The sequence below is a fragment of the Crinia signifera genome, chromosome 1 (assembly GCF_055691185.1).
Source record: "Crinia signifera chromosome 1, ASM5569118v1, whole genome shotgun sequence".
In the NCBI taxonomy this organism is placed as follows: domain Eukaryota; kingdom Metazoa; phylum Chordata; class Amphibia; order Anura; family Myobatrachidae; genus Crinia; species Crinia signifera.
Window position 1 is genome coordinate 120,629,300 of NC_139217.1, and position 14,137 is coordinate 120,643,436.

General features: G+C 39.9%; 1 long non-coding RNA gene across 1 annotated transcript; it reads right to left on the reverse strand.

The window, feature by feature from the left end:
• Positions 1-11,284: 11,284 nt before the first annotated feature.
• Positions 11,285-13,597, reverse strand: LOC146026392 (uncharacterized). Its single transcript, XR_014454444.1, has 3 exons — positions 13,551-13,597; positions 12,405-12,517; positions 11,285-12,248 (listed from the first exon to the last, which is right to left on the reverse strand). It is a non-coding gene; the product is annotated as an uncharacterized LOC146026392 (long non-coding RNA).
• Positions 13,598-14,137: the final 540 nt, after the last annotated feature.

Here is a 14,137-nt window from a genome sequence, read left to right on the forward strand (position 1 = left end):
TTCTGTAATAAGTCAGCCTGTTTTATTGGGTCTATCAAATGATCCTTATATAAAGTTTTAATATAATTTTCGAATCAAGAGAGAATGTCAGTTGTGTTGATTAGCAATTTACCGGGGAGTGGACTGCGTATTGTCATTATGTAGGTTTTGACATTTTGCCATAGTTTGCCGTCCTTGTTATCCCACCAAAAGAATTTGTATTTTGTGAAAATTACATCCTTTTTGGCCTGTTCTAATAGGTGAGTATCTAGAAGATGTTTGGCTTCCTGATACATAGGGTGTGAAAGTTAATTGGGGTTATCTATGTAATTATGCAGAACAGAGTTTAATGTTTCTGATAATGGATGGTATGATACATTAGTTGCCTTACGTTGTCACAATCTATAATGTGTCCCCTCAAAACAGCCTTCGATGTGTCTTAGAATGTGGTAGGCATGCCCAAAGCATCAATATTATCATCCTGATAGTTCATCCATTTAGTATGAAAAAATCCTTACATTTTCCTGAGTTGTAAAGGTAAGCACCATTGCCTGGTTCCTTTGTAGTTTGTAGTTATAGGAGAGAGTTAGAGAAATAATGATTGGGGAGTGGTCTGATATTAATATTGAATGTATGTTGGCCTGAATGACTTTGGAAACTAGATGGTCCGCCAAATAAAAGACGTCTATACACGACCAGGACTGAGGTGCAGCTGAGTAGAAGATGAATGATTTATCAGTTGCATTAAGTAATCTCCAAATGAAAGTGAGCTGTAAAGAAGTTTTGAGGGATTGATATTGATTCCACACTGTCTGGTTAGTATGCTGAGGCGTCTGTGTGTCAGTCGACGGATCCTCCACTGAATTAAAATCTCCAGCTAACATTATACGGAAATTTGTGCATTGCATTAATAATCCTGTTAACATTCCAATGAAATCCTGTGGATAAGTATTCGGAATGTAAGCATTTACTAGAGTATATTTGGTGCCCCAAATCTCTACTTCTAAGAAATAAACCTGCCATTTGGATCAGTTACGGTTGACAGAACTATATATTTCACATCCCTATTAAATATTATAGCAACCTCTCTGACCTTCCTATTGAAATTAGTCAAAATACATTGTTCTATCTAAGGTGCCCTCAATGTGGCAACCTTCCCCTCTTTCCAGTGGGTTTCTTGCAGCAAACTGATGCAGAGGAGTAGTTTTATGGGAACTTTTTTGTGAGCCTGAAGAGTGAATTTATTTAAGGGAGACATTTTTTCTAACCAATACCCATTTGGTTGCGATGTGTCACCAGGTATAAACCGTTGTCCTAGCGAGCAGAGTTATGCTCATAATTAGGCTTCTGGATCCCACCGAGGGGAAGGGAGAGAGAGACAAAGAAAGTAAGAAGATTTTAATGGGTTTTTTTACATGTTTCTGGTTAGTAAGCAACTTTTTATTTTACTTTCTTTTCTTACAATGAGAACATTGTAGTTGAACTTATTTTATTTATATCTAGTTTCTGTTTTATTACAAATTCAAATCCCATCAAATGCACATGAAAGCTCCACAAATAATGTGCATACATCATTTCTAAATGCTCCTCTTATCATAATGAGGGGGGGGGGGGCTTTAACTTTCTCACCATGAGAACCTAATGTTGTTTGTGAGTGCACAATTTGCAAAGTGTCCTAGTCACTAGTGAGTGAAGTTGAAAGAATATATGTCTATAAAGTTCAACCTTTCTTGCACTGATGCCTAGTAAATAAAATATCTCTATTTTGACACAGAAATATTAATAATACACAAATCAAACTAAAAGGACCTAGGAAGTTTCAACCTAACAGTGTTAAATCATTAGTCAATCAGTCTATATATTACAGATTTCATCCTTCTTTGCCATTGTTTAGGTTGGTTGGAATCAAAAAACAACATACAGTACTGAATACAGGCAGATACTAGATACTGGTGGTAGATATGAAGCTAATAATAACAATAATAATAATAATAATAATAATAATAATAATAACAATATGGAATATTAGGACAATAAATAACACCACAATAAAATTTCAAGACCATACAAAAGCATAAGGCTGAATAATTTATCTAAAGGTGCCCATACACGGTCCGTTTAACGGATCCGTTCGGCACTTAATTAGCACGCATCGCATCGGATCGCATCCCTAGTGCATGCCTTGTGCATGCACTGTGATCCGATGCGGTGTGTACCTAGTACAAAAAGTATGTGCAGCACATACTTTGTGTACCCTACTATGTGATGCGCGGGAGCGCGCATCGCATAGTACTAAACGGAGCCGGCGAAAACGGACCGTGTATGGGCTGCATTAGAAATAAAATAGTATATGTGTTCCCTTTTGTGCAAAATTGTACTTACAAAATGTATTTAAGTTTTACTATTGTTGCTGCATTTATAAAATAGAGATTTAATTTATTTAACATTTTTTGTCAAATGATGATGGAATAATTATTATCTTCTAACTAGAAATACTGTAGAAACCATTATCATTTTGCTATCACAGCCCAATGCTATAGAATTATCATTTAATTAAGACAAGTAAGGTGTTTTGAACATTTAACAGTATAGTGGCCCTTATTCAGATCTGATCGCAATACAAATTTGGGTACTTATGTATTATCTGGGCTCCCATGTTAAATGCAACCCATTTTTTCATATCCCTACTATCCAATTCCGCATGGAGTTGATTTTATATAGTGTGGCGAGCGCAGCGAGCCACCGTGCCCGAAGCGTGGCGAGCGCACGCGGTCTCATAAGAAAAATGGGAGCCCAGATATTACATAAGTACCCAAATTTGTTCTCAAATGGACAAAACCATGTGCACTGCAGGTGGGGCAGATGTAACATGTGTAGAGAGAATTAAATTTGGGTAGGGTGTGTTACAACTGAAATCTAAATTGCAGTGTAAAAATAACGCAGCCATTATTTACCCTGCACAGAAACAAAATAACTCAAATCTAAAGGTGCGTAATCGCTGGCAATACGGTTGTTGAGCTACCATATTGCCAGCGATTGGAGTGTGCACCGGCGATAAATTGCCGGGTGCGTGCTCCCGTTTTTAGCCCCCCTAGGTTCGCTGGTTGCAGGAGCTTGCTCCTGCGACCAGCTGATTCCCTCTGCGGCTCCCCTCGGCAGAGGTTCCCTTTCATCAGCGACCATCTCTGGTCGCTGATGAAAAGGAGACACTGAGCAATATATTGCAAGCAATATATTGCTCAGCAATATATCATCCCGTGTGTACACAGCTTAACTCTCTGCACATATTACATCTGCCCCATCTGCAGTGCACATGTTTTTGCCCATTTTGAGAACAAATTTGTACTGCGATCAGATCTAAATAAGGGCCAGTTTGTATGCAATACATCAGGGTCTTCATATTCATACATTTGTACTGTGCTGAAAATACCCTGATGTGTTTTAACAAAAAAAATATTCCTTTTAGTCAATAACTAGGCAACTGCTACAATATGGGGAAGGACAGAAGTACACCATGCAATGTCATAGGATATAATAAATATATTTTAGATAAGATTTCACTCTCTCAATAATCATTATTGTAATAATAGAGATAGATACTTGATTCCGTAAAACTCAACACTGTGATTATTCTATGCATTCAACTGTAACTTTTGTATAAATTCTAAAAATTGTATCCTGTGACTGTTCTTAACAAATACTCCTACCATTAAGAACATAAAAATGTATTTGACTATATTATCAAATTTATACATGTTCAAAACAGATACAGAAGAATTAAAAAGTAAAACATTTTTTTTCCTTTTTAGGTTGTGAAGAGTAGATTATCAGGTTGTTTAGGTCAAAGCAATATCTAAAATAAAAATGTTAAATTAAGCACTGTATAATGGAAAAATTAGGTAATGAGATGGAAGAATTAAAAAGTAAAAGGTTTTTTCCTTTGTAGGTTGTGAAGAGTAGTTAGTCAGATTGTTTAGGTCAAAACAATATCTAAAATAAAAAAAGTTAAATTAACAACTGTATAATGGAAAAATTAGGTATTGAGATGATTTTGAAATTGATTTTTGTATTCCTAAAAAGTTCAACAGAGTGCACTACAGCTCACCCCAGTAACATAACATTCAAATACTGCCAGCCCTAGTCCTAGTCAGAGCCTGATTAAAGCTTCAAGGTGCTCTAGGCTAATACACATGTAGCTCCCCTTGTAATACTGTTACACGTGTAACACATGTGTATGGGCACTTGGGTACTCACCATTCACACTGCCCATGTGCAAGTAACAAAGGTTATACAACTGGCATATACACTATGTGGCGTGTGAAGGAGCCTTTAGCTTTAGCAAGCACTGTAGCCCAATGTGCATGAAGTAATGGTGCCATCAGTTACAATTGGACAGCCATCTGGAAGTCACCTTAAGAACTTTACCCCAAACAGTATATTGGGATGTGTGATAGCTAACAAGCATGGAATAAATTAGGACTGATTTTATTCCTCAGATGTCACCTGCAAGCCCCCCTCTGCCCAGTCTGGGTGCACTAGGCTGCAACCTCATCAATCTATTGGTTAATCATAGGCCAGGCCCAATATCTTTGATACTAATTGTGGCCAGAGGCCTGACACACATTATTATTTATTTATTAACAGTTTCTTATATAGCGCATACAGATTCCGCAGCGTTTTACAGATAATAGTTTAACATTAACATCAGTCCCTGCCCCAGAGGAGCTTATAATCTATATATCCCTACCACATGTACATGCACACAGACATTCTCGGGTTAATTTGTTGGCAGCCAATTAACCTACCTGTATATTTTTGGATTGTAGGAGGAAACCGGAGTACCTGGAGGAAACCCACGCAAGCACGGGGAGAATATACATACTCCGTACAGTTAGAGCCATGGGGGGAATCGAAACCATGACCTCAGCGCTGCGAGGCAGTAATGCTAACCATTACACCATCCATACTGCCCACATTTTATTTTATTTACTAATGTGAAAAGGGAAGTCATTTTATGGTTTTAAATTGATGGTTTAGTTACAATTTAGGACTAACCTATGTATGCATACAAACAGTAGGTGATCGAACCCATGACCTAAGTGCTGTGAGGCAGTAATGCTAACCATTACATTATCCATGCTGCTCACACACATGATAAACTTGTAGTGCATGGACGATTGAGCACTAGGTGCAATATACTGTAAATGTACAGGGTTGTAGAATTTTACTTTAAAATGCATGGATGAAGTAGTTATGGGAAAAGTATTTTGGTTTTACAATGCACTGAAATTTGGTGACAGTTCGTGGGATGTTCTCACATTGTAAGTCATATGCTAAATAGTATTACCCTCCTAGTGTGTTAACAAAGCCTTGTAAAGACAGAATGTAAAGCTGTAGAGACAGTATTGTTGGGTATTTAATTTTCAAGTTCTTCCAAAGAAGGTGTTAAGATTCTAATAAGGTTGAACTGGTTTTAGTGAAATAAAGGATGAAAGTGAAATTCCGGTTAAATGTACAATATTAAAAGAGACAGGTATATTATAATTAGATTATGCTAAAGATGACATATTCTTTGTTTTGTACTGTATATATACTGTATATGTATAGGAAGAGGAAACAGGAAATGTATTTAAACAAGTGGATTCTGTTGTAAACTATTAGAAACTGTTGTAAATATCTTATATGCAGTAAAAACACAAATGAGTGGTCCCAAGGTGCTGTAGATGTCTTTTTGCTTCCACTAATATTCCAACTCCTTTGTGTGACATCTCATACTCAAGGATCAGGAAATGAGATGAAATCCTATGATTAGATCTCCAATAATATCAATCTGATCTTAGTAACAAGTTGCTGGTTCAATGGCAGGTATTCAATGCTGTGGGCGAGTGGCGACAGCGAGCACAGCTTCCTGCTCACTGTCACCGCTCACCCTGTCAGTATTCAAAGCAGCTCCCTCATACGCCAATTTCCCCTCGCTCCATTTTTTGAGCGAGGGGGAATTGGCGTATGCGGCTCCAGAAGCAGCGAGACTCGCAGCTAAATACAGCGAGTTTTCTGCATTAGCCGCGGGTATCGCTGTTTTGGGGAATTCTCGCCGTCCTGTGACGGCGAGGATTTCCCCAGAACATTGAATAGAGTGAGCGGCCAGCGAGGGGGTTAAACAGAGAGGATCGCTCGTTTTCTGCAATCCTCGCTGTTTAACCCCCTCGCCGGCCGAATTGAATACCTGCCAATGAGCTCACCTTATACCAGTGAGAGACGTACACATGTAAAAAGGGGGTTACCGAGGTAAATTGGGTGCCTGTAGGGATGGTTTGTCAAGCTGTTCTCACTTGTGGAGGGTCGGCTCCAATAGTACAAATAGAAAAACAAGGGTAGTGGAGCGCTAAAAACTACAGTGGATGAATTGGATGTAAATTAACCATATTTAATCAATAGAATGTCATAAAATGAGTTCACATTAATAAAACATATAGTTAAAATATTAACAATAATATACACTGTACTAAATAATACTAAATGTCTCCCTCTTGTTCCTAGTTTGCTCATTCCTTAGGAATTGGCCCCAGATTTCCATTGGGTGGGATTGGTCACCTTATTTGTCCATGTCGGGATTGGGATACCACTGGAGGTTTTTTTAAATTCTGCTGTAGAGAATACCTCACAATGTTATCTGTGTCTGGAGAGTTGGTGTTTAATGTCCAAAAACCAAGTTCTGCAGTGGAGGAGCAGATCTTGGCTTGATCAAAAGGGTTTCAAGGTGGGTGAGTTTTTCAAATTCTTCCAGTGTCCATTGGGTGAAATGATTTAAAAAAGCTCCTTTACGCATTTCATTGTATCAAACAACTGGGAAACCAACTGATGCCAGTGAGGAGCTGTTTCAGCAGTGTGTTGACACATCCACAGCAGTAAGTGGTATTCAGGTGTCAAGGTAGGATCCTGAGCAGTAACATTGGCCCAGGTGCCATGTGGTAGAAGCCTGGTGGTGGCAGCAAAAACATAACCTCCCAGTGGCAATTCTTTACTGATCCAAGTCCCGAGAGACACATACATAATCAATTATCACTTGTCGCGGTCAATAAAGGCCCCTCCAGTCACACTCATTAAGAGATTTATTTTACAAAAATCACATCACATGAGGTAAACAGGACAAACCATAGGAAACATGAGCAGATTATTGCGAATGAACACATCAGGACATATCAGGACCTTTTGACCAATATCTTAATATAGGTGAGCATTTCCCGCCCATTTCTAAACTGTTTCAAGCAAAATCGCCATGCCTACACACTACACTAAAAAAAAAGGCCAGCCACCTGAATATTGTAAAATCAACCCAATATTTGTATAGCTTGTACATACAACAGCTTTAGGGTGCCTTGAGGATCCACTTTATGAAAACCAATGCCCTACAGTATAATCTAATCAAAGTTTTTTTCATATTTGTTTCCCCCAGGAGAACTAGATTCAATTAAAATTAAAGGGATACATTTCTGACATTAGATTGCATAAAAGTAATTATAAAATAATTAATATTTAAAATAGTTAATCATGAAAATTATTAAAGAAATAGTACTAATAAATACATTAGTATAAACTAAATCCAGTAATGCTAACCTATTTCAAATTATTTTGCATATAAACTCCCAAATGTAATCATGTCAATGCTTTCTCATAAGCCAGACAAATAGTAATGAGTATCTAGTAGGTGTTAATGCAATGGGAAATCTGGAGTTTCATCATTACATTCTGCAAGTTTTAATTAATGTAGGCATGTTTTTTTGAAAACTGTTATCTGCTAGCATAATTTTTACAACAAAGCATATGCCGCATATCAAATAAGTAATTTACAATAAAATATTTTTTTAGGAAGACCTTTTACTTGTTTCTTTACTAATTAACTACCATTTGTAAGTTCATTACTCACTTTTATTTAAAGCTCAGATTAAATGTGACAGAACTAAAAGAACTACAGTGAGTGACCTCATAAAAGTGCTACAAGTGTCACATTAATTACACCTTGCTCTGTCAGGCAATTAAAAACTTAGTAATAGATAGACCAGATGGGATGACCCATTGATTTTTATTTTCATTTTACTGGAGAAGATGTCAACTTATTTTAAGAAGGGTCATATGACTTAGCAGAACAGTATTTTTGTAACTAAATGATAATGAAAACAGACACCATTTAATCATTTTGTTTTTTTGTAATAAAGAAGATCAGAGTGAATATTGTATCAAATATATGCATTCTATTGCTAAACATTTGGGCAACACAGATGGTGTAATGGTTAACATTACAGCCTCAGAGCACTGAGGACATGGGTTCGATTCCCACCATGGCCCTAACTGTGCGGAGTTTGTATATATTCCTCCCATGCTTGCATGGGTTTCCTCTCACAATCCAAAAATATGCTGGTAGGTCAATTATCTCCCAAAAAATCACCCTAGAATGTTTTTGTGTGTATACATGTGGTAGGGAATATAGATTGTAAGCTCCACTGGGGCAGGGACTGATGTGAATGTTCACATATTCTCTGTAAGGTGCTACAGAATATGTGTGTGCTATATAAATAATTGGTAATAAAAAAAATAAACATTCCTGAACCCCCTACTACTATAAATGTGAAAATGTTACAGTTACATGACTACCCATGGATAAAGAAGAGACATGGAGTACATTAAAAGCAGAAACTTCAATACCTGAATATTTATTTATTTACAGTTTCTTATATAGCACAGCATATTCCCTTGCCCTTTACAACAACAGGTCATAAAACTGGGTAATAAGAGACCGACACAGAGGTAGGAGGGCCCTGCTCACAAGTGTCTATGGGGATAATAAGAGGGAATGTTGGAATTACTTGTATAATGCTAGGCTATCTTAGTCGCCAATAAATATTAGAGTATAACTTGAATAGGAGACTTAAATAAGTGAATGAAGGGTGATTGTTGGAATAAGGTACATTTATCAGTAGCTTTATTGACCCAGACTACTCACCTTGATAATCCTTTACAAGTAGTGGAATCTGATGCAATGTCAAAGTACAACAGTAATTGGAGCACAAATTTCAGGATCATAATGTCACATATTAATTTAAAGTTTAATGTGAGCAGATAAATTAAAAACTTACTTAAAGCAAGTTATTATAGATACTATTATGTGACTTTACATTGTATGTCTAATTTTTGTTTTAGATATATTGGGGCAGATGTATTAAGCTTTAACAAGAGATAAATCCAAGGGTGATAAGGAGAGATAAATGTCCAGCCAATCACCTGCTAACTGCCATGTTACAGTCTGTGTTTGAAAAAAGTCAGTAAGGAGCTGATTGGCTTGAGGTTTATCTCTCCTTATCACTCTTGCATTTATCTCTTGTTAAAGCTTAATACATCTGCCCCATTGTTTCAAGCAAGCAGGCTTACCAGTACCTCAAATTCTATGCATGTAGCCCTTGATGTTGATTAGCAGAGAAGGAAGAAATCAGTGCGGACCCCAGGTGACCGCCGGCGGGGACCCGGGGGAAGTGGAGGAAGCGCCATCGGAAGGGGATGTGCGTGCATCTTGTGCGTGCGCGTCCCCTTTCGCAGATACAGATGGCGGCTGGCAGGGGATGGCGGCTGGCGATTCTGCCATCATCTCCTGCAAAGACAAGCCCGGCTCTATCTGTAGATAAATTAATAATCGAGAAGAATTATCACTTCCACAGCATTAACTATAGAATGATCTTTTTAGGTACAAAATACACTCATTACAGAAAAACGGAGATGCGGATCTAGTAATATGTAAGATCGCCCATCAATTGGATCACTGTAGCAAAGTGTGATCCAACAACAAATGATGTTGGGTAGTCTCAGAACATCCTTGACATTTTTGCTTGTTAAAGTCCACATTTCATCTTGAAGAGAGGTGTTGATTTATCTCTATAGCATCTAATATCAAGGATATATATATATATTGATACAGGACATTGTGGATTTTTCACTACATTGTACTTAAAGGAAATAGCCGCTATTGACTGCATATGTGTGTGGTGCTATAATAACCCCTTAGAGGTTATTCATGTATGGTCATTTATAAGTTTAATGATATATAATGTATATTGTAATGTACACGGTGCACTATAATGCTTTAAGTACGCCCCTTGTTTTTCTTTCTGTACCACTTTTAGTCACACCCATTATGACCCACACCCAATATACCATCCCTAGTGGAGCAAGTACTACTATATCTATTCTTACATAACTGAACTACATAAGTTTCCTCACCAATACTTTCTATTTTTTTAAGAAACCTTGGCTTCATACTGTACTGTACACATTAACAAGGGAAAAAGAAAAGAGAAAATATTGTATGGAAAAAAGAAGCTAGCCTACTTCACTGTACATCAGATGCACAATCATAATATATAATATAGTCTATGTACTTGAGATGCCTTTTGTTGGTTTTCAGGTATAAAGTCAAACATAGAGGGCGAGATTTATTGTGTTTACCGTTTTTGACAAAATGCGATTTAAACTCAAATCGCCGTGTATCGCCATTTTTTTATATCGCATTCTTTCCCAGAAATCGCGTATTGAATGGCTGGCGCAAAGCCGCCTGAAAAGTGCGATAGACGGCGATAAGGTGCGAATTGAGTCGATGTAATTCGCCATAAAAGTGCGATTTCCGGGTTCGGTCATGTGCGTATTAGCGGCCAACCGGAGTGCGATTTACACCAATACACCTGAACAGCCCATACAACATGCTAACCTATTGGCCCACCTTAGTCCCTTGCAATACGCATCACACTACCTATATAAAGGGGCGCAGACGCCATTTTACCCTTTGAAAGGGAGTAAGGCGTTTGAGATGGAGAGGAGAGGATGTTTTGTAAGGTGCAGAGGAGGCAGAGGGACAGCCAGCTTGGGCCCAAACACCCCAACCACTGGGAGAGGTAGGGGAGTGAGAGCCAGCACTGCCAGAGGCAGGACAGGGAGAGCCAGCATGCTCCCAGCAAGAGCTGCGCCAGGGAGAGGCCACATGGTGGAAGCTGAGCAGGTGGCTATGGAGGATAAGGAGGAAGCAGGCACAAGCCAGGTGTCCTCAAAGGAGGAACAGAGTGCCAGGCACACAGAGGAGGAGCTGCAAGAGGGGGATTTCTCTGAGGTGGACTGGCCTGTGCAGGAGGCAGAGGAAGCTGAATTGGAGGTGCTGGGTGAAGAACCAGGACAAGAGGAGGAGGAGGAGGAGGAGGAAGAGGGTGAGCCTGGAAATGTGAAGGAGGATGATGCAGCTCGCACAGCTAGTGGGAGGAAAGTCAGGTTCTCATATGAGGAGAATATGGCCCTGGTACGTGCACTCCTGCCCCTGTATGACCGCCTACTTGGTCCTCACCATCATCGCACAAGTGTGGCAAGGAAGAAGGGGATGTGGGACAGTATCACCTCCGCGGTAAATGCAGTTAGCACACACAAGAGAAGTGTGCGCAACGTCAAAAAGCGTTACAATGACATCAAGCGCCTCCTCAAAGCCAAGCTTGCCCTGGAGAAGAAAGAGGCCTGTCGCACAGGAGGTGGCCCTAGGCAGGAGGTCCGCTTTAAGGCATATGAGAGGTTGCTACGCCGAATCATCCCACCGGAGGTGCTTCCCGGCATCCACATTGCCGACACAGACAGGCCCCCCACTCCACCGCCAACTGGTAAGTGTCCACACATGTCAATGTAATATTTTGCTATGTCATGTGCGCATGCTATTATGCTGCTATGCTTTATGTGTCCAAAAGATTGCTGTGTGTGGAACTACATCTCCCAGCAAAATCACATTTTGCTACCTTGCATTGCTAAATAATGGACTCTGCATGTTGCTGGGTTATGTAGTTCCACAGATCCTATTAATGTGTGCTGTCCTAAACACTGTAGGCCTGCAGTGTACTTGATTGTTAATCCTTATCAATCCTCTGGGTAGTTGAGAAAGCACTTTACAGTCACTTTTACATGTGTAATCTGCTGGTCTTTCCTGTTATTTGCAAGTGGATGCAAAATATTGTTCACAGGCATAATACTCAAATAACCACTTCAGTTCGAAGTCTTCAAATTCCTTATGTAATCATATCAGGGTCCAAAAGTTTGATTGAGGAAAAGTTTTTATCTGCATAATGCGAAAAATGCCAGTTAGGTGCAAATGATAATAATAGAAAATGTCTTCTTCTTTCAAACAGCTCCAGCTCTGGAGTCCCAGCCTGCTGTTGACCAACATCAGCCACATCCGATTGGTGACACTGTCCAGTCTGCAGGTGAGATATCATAGTGTTACACACACACATTGCACAAAACACACATGCCTGTCCCCACCACTGTGCCAATGCATAATGCATGAGCAACACCTAACCATTCCAAATAAGGTAACATGGCCCACCATACACCAATCTGCATAGCATACTTACCACTCTTTTCTCATGTATAGGTCCTTCACAACCGATGCCTGAACCAACGGATCCCATGCAAAATATCGACGACATGAGTGAAATCATACTGGAGACGGTGACATCGTTGGAGCCTGCACAAAACCAAGCACACCCAGTCAATGAAGCCCCCTATACGCAGTCACATAGCAGCAGCCCACAAGCAGTGCACCCACCAACACCTCCACTAGTGCGGAGGAGTTGGCGCAATCCATCCATATTTTTAAGGGGAAACAACTCGCTTTTATGGAGGTGCAGACCACCCAACTAGAAACGGTGAAGGGGTATGTGCGGAACATAGCTCTGCAAATGCGAAGAATTTCGCACAGTGTGCGGGCTAATGTAGGGACACAAATTCGTCTTGTCTCTACATTAGACACACGCTTAGCAGAAATTGGCCAAGCCATTCAGGGTCAAACTACTAGTTTTAGAGGTCTAAATACCAACATGGTCGAACAGACCCAAGCAATTAATGGGCAAACAACTGCGTTGATGTCCCTACAAACGCAAATCAGCCTCAGTGCTAATACTTTGTTAGGTCAGCACTAAACCACATCTACCCAAAGCAGTAGTGTATCCTCCACACTCATGAGTGGGTCCCCCACTACTCCCCCACGGCGTAGTGTCCGTACTAGGGGTGGTGGTGGCACTACTGGTAAGGGTGCTAATACCTGGGGCAGTATTTAAACATGAATAATCTTCTTTGCATTTACATGTGTATCATGTTTATTCTTTTTTGCATTCACTGTTGCAGTGATTCTTCCTGCAAATGTTTCATATGCTATGGCCTATGGCCAAATGTTTCTGCAAGTAAAAATTATTTGCATCCAGCAAACTTGTCATTTTTTACAAATGATTACCCACACTGTTCGATTATGTATTGTCAACTAGTGACTTTTTAGCAGCCATGGGAGTTTGGGTTGGGTGTGCTTATTAGTAATGGGATTTTAAGGAAATAGTCACATTTGAAGGGGATAAGCATTGGGAAATGCATACTGTATGTAGCCACCACTTTTTTTGCACCATTTCAAGCACCTGAGATCAATGATCCATGTCACCTCCATCCATGAAGCCTATGTTAATTTGTAGTTGCCAACATTTGCACACACTGAAAACTACAGTACTTACTTGACATTGTTATAGGTGTTATCATGTTGCCAGCCATAAAGTATGCTGTGGTGGGGAAGCTTTCAGGTGTTGGCCATTAGTGTTGGTCTGCTTCTGGGCAATTAACATGGACAGGGAAAAGTGTAATGTTACCAATGTATGTAATGTATGTGTGTTACAGGTTCCCCATTACTATTCATTGTACACACACAAATTACCTGTGAAATGCTGCCGGATCATCCGTGTACGAACCACATCCCCCCTCCGTGTACCACGCACTACAACATCAGTAGTTTGAGCTTCCTGCACGACTGCTGCAGGGGCCACATCGACATAATTTGGTTGACCCAAAGCTATGTTATGCAGCATGCAGCAAGCCTGGACAACCAAAACCACTTTGGCAGGGTGGTATAGCAGGGTACCTGCTGACCTGTCCAAACACCGAAATCGGCTTTTCAGGACCCCAAAGGTGCATTCCACTACATTGCGGGTAGCAATATGTGCAGCATTGTAGCGGTGCTGTGCAGGGCTTTGTGGGTTCCGCAGAGGTGTCATGAGCCACGAATGACACCCATATCCTGAGTCACCTAACATGTAAAGGGATTTGT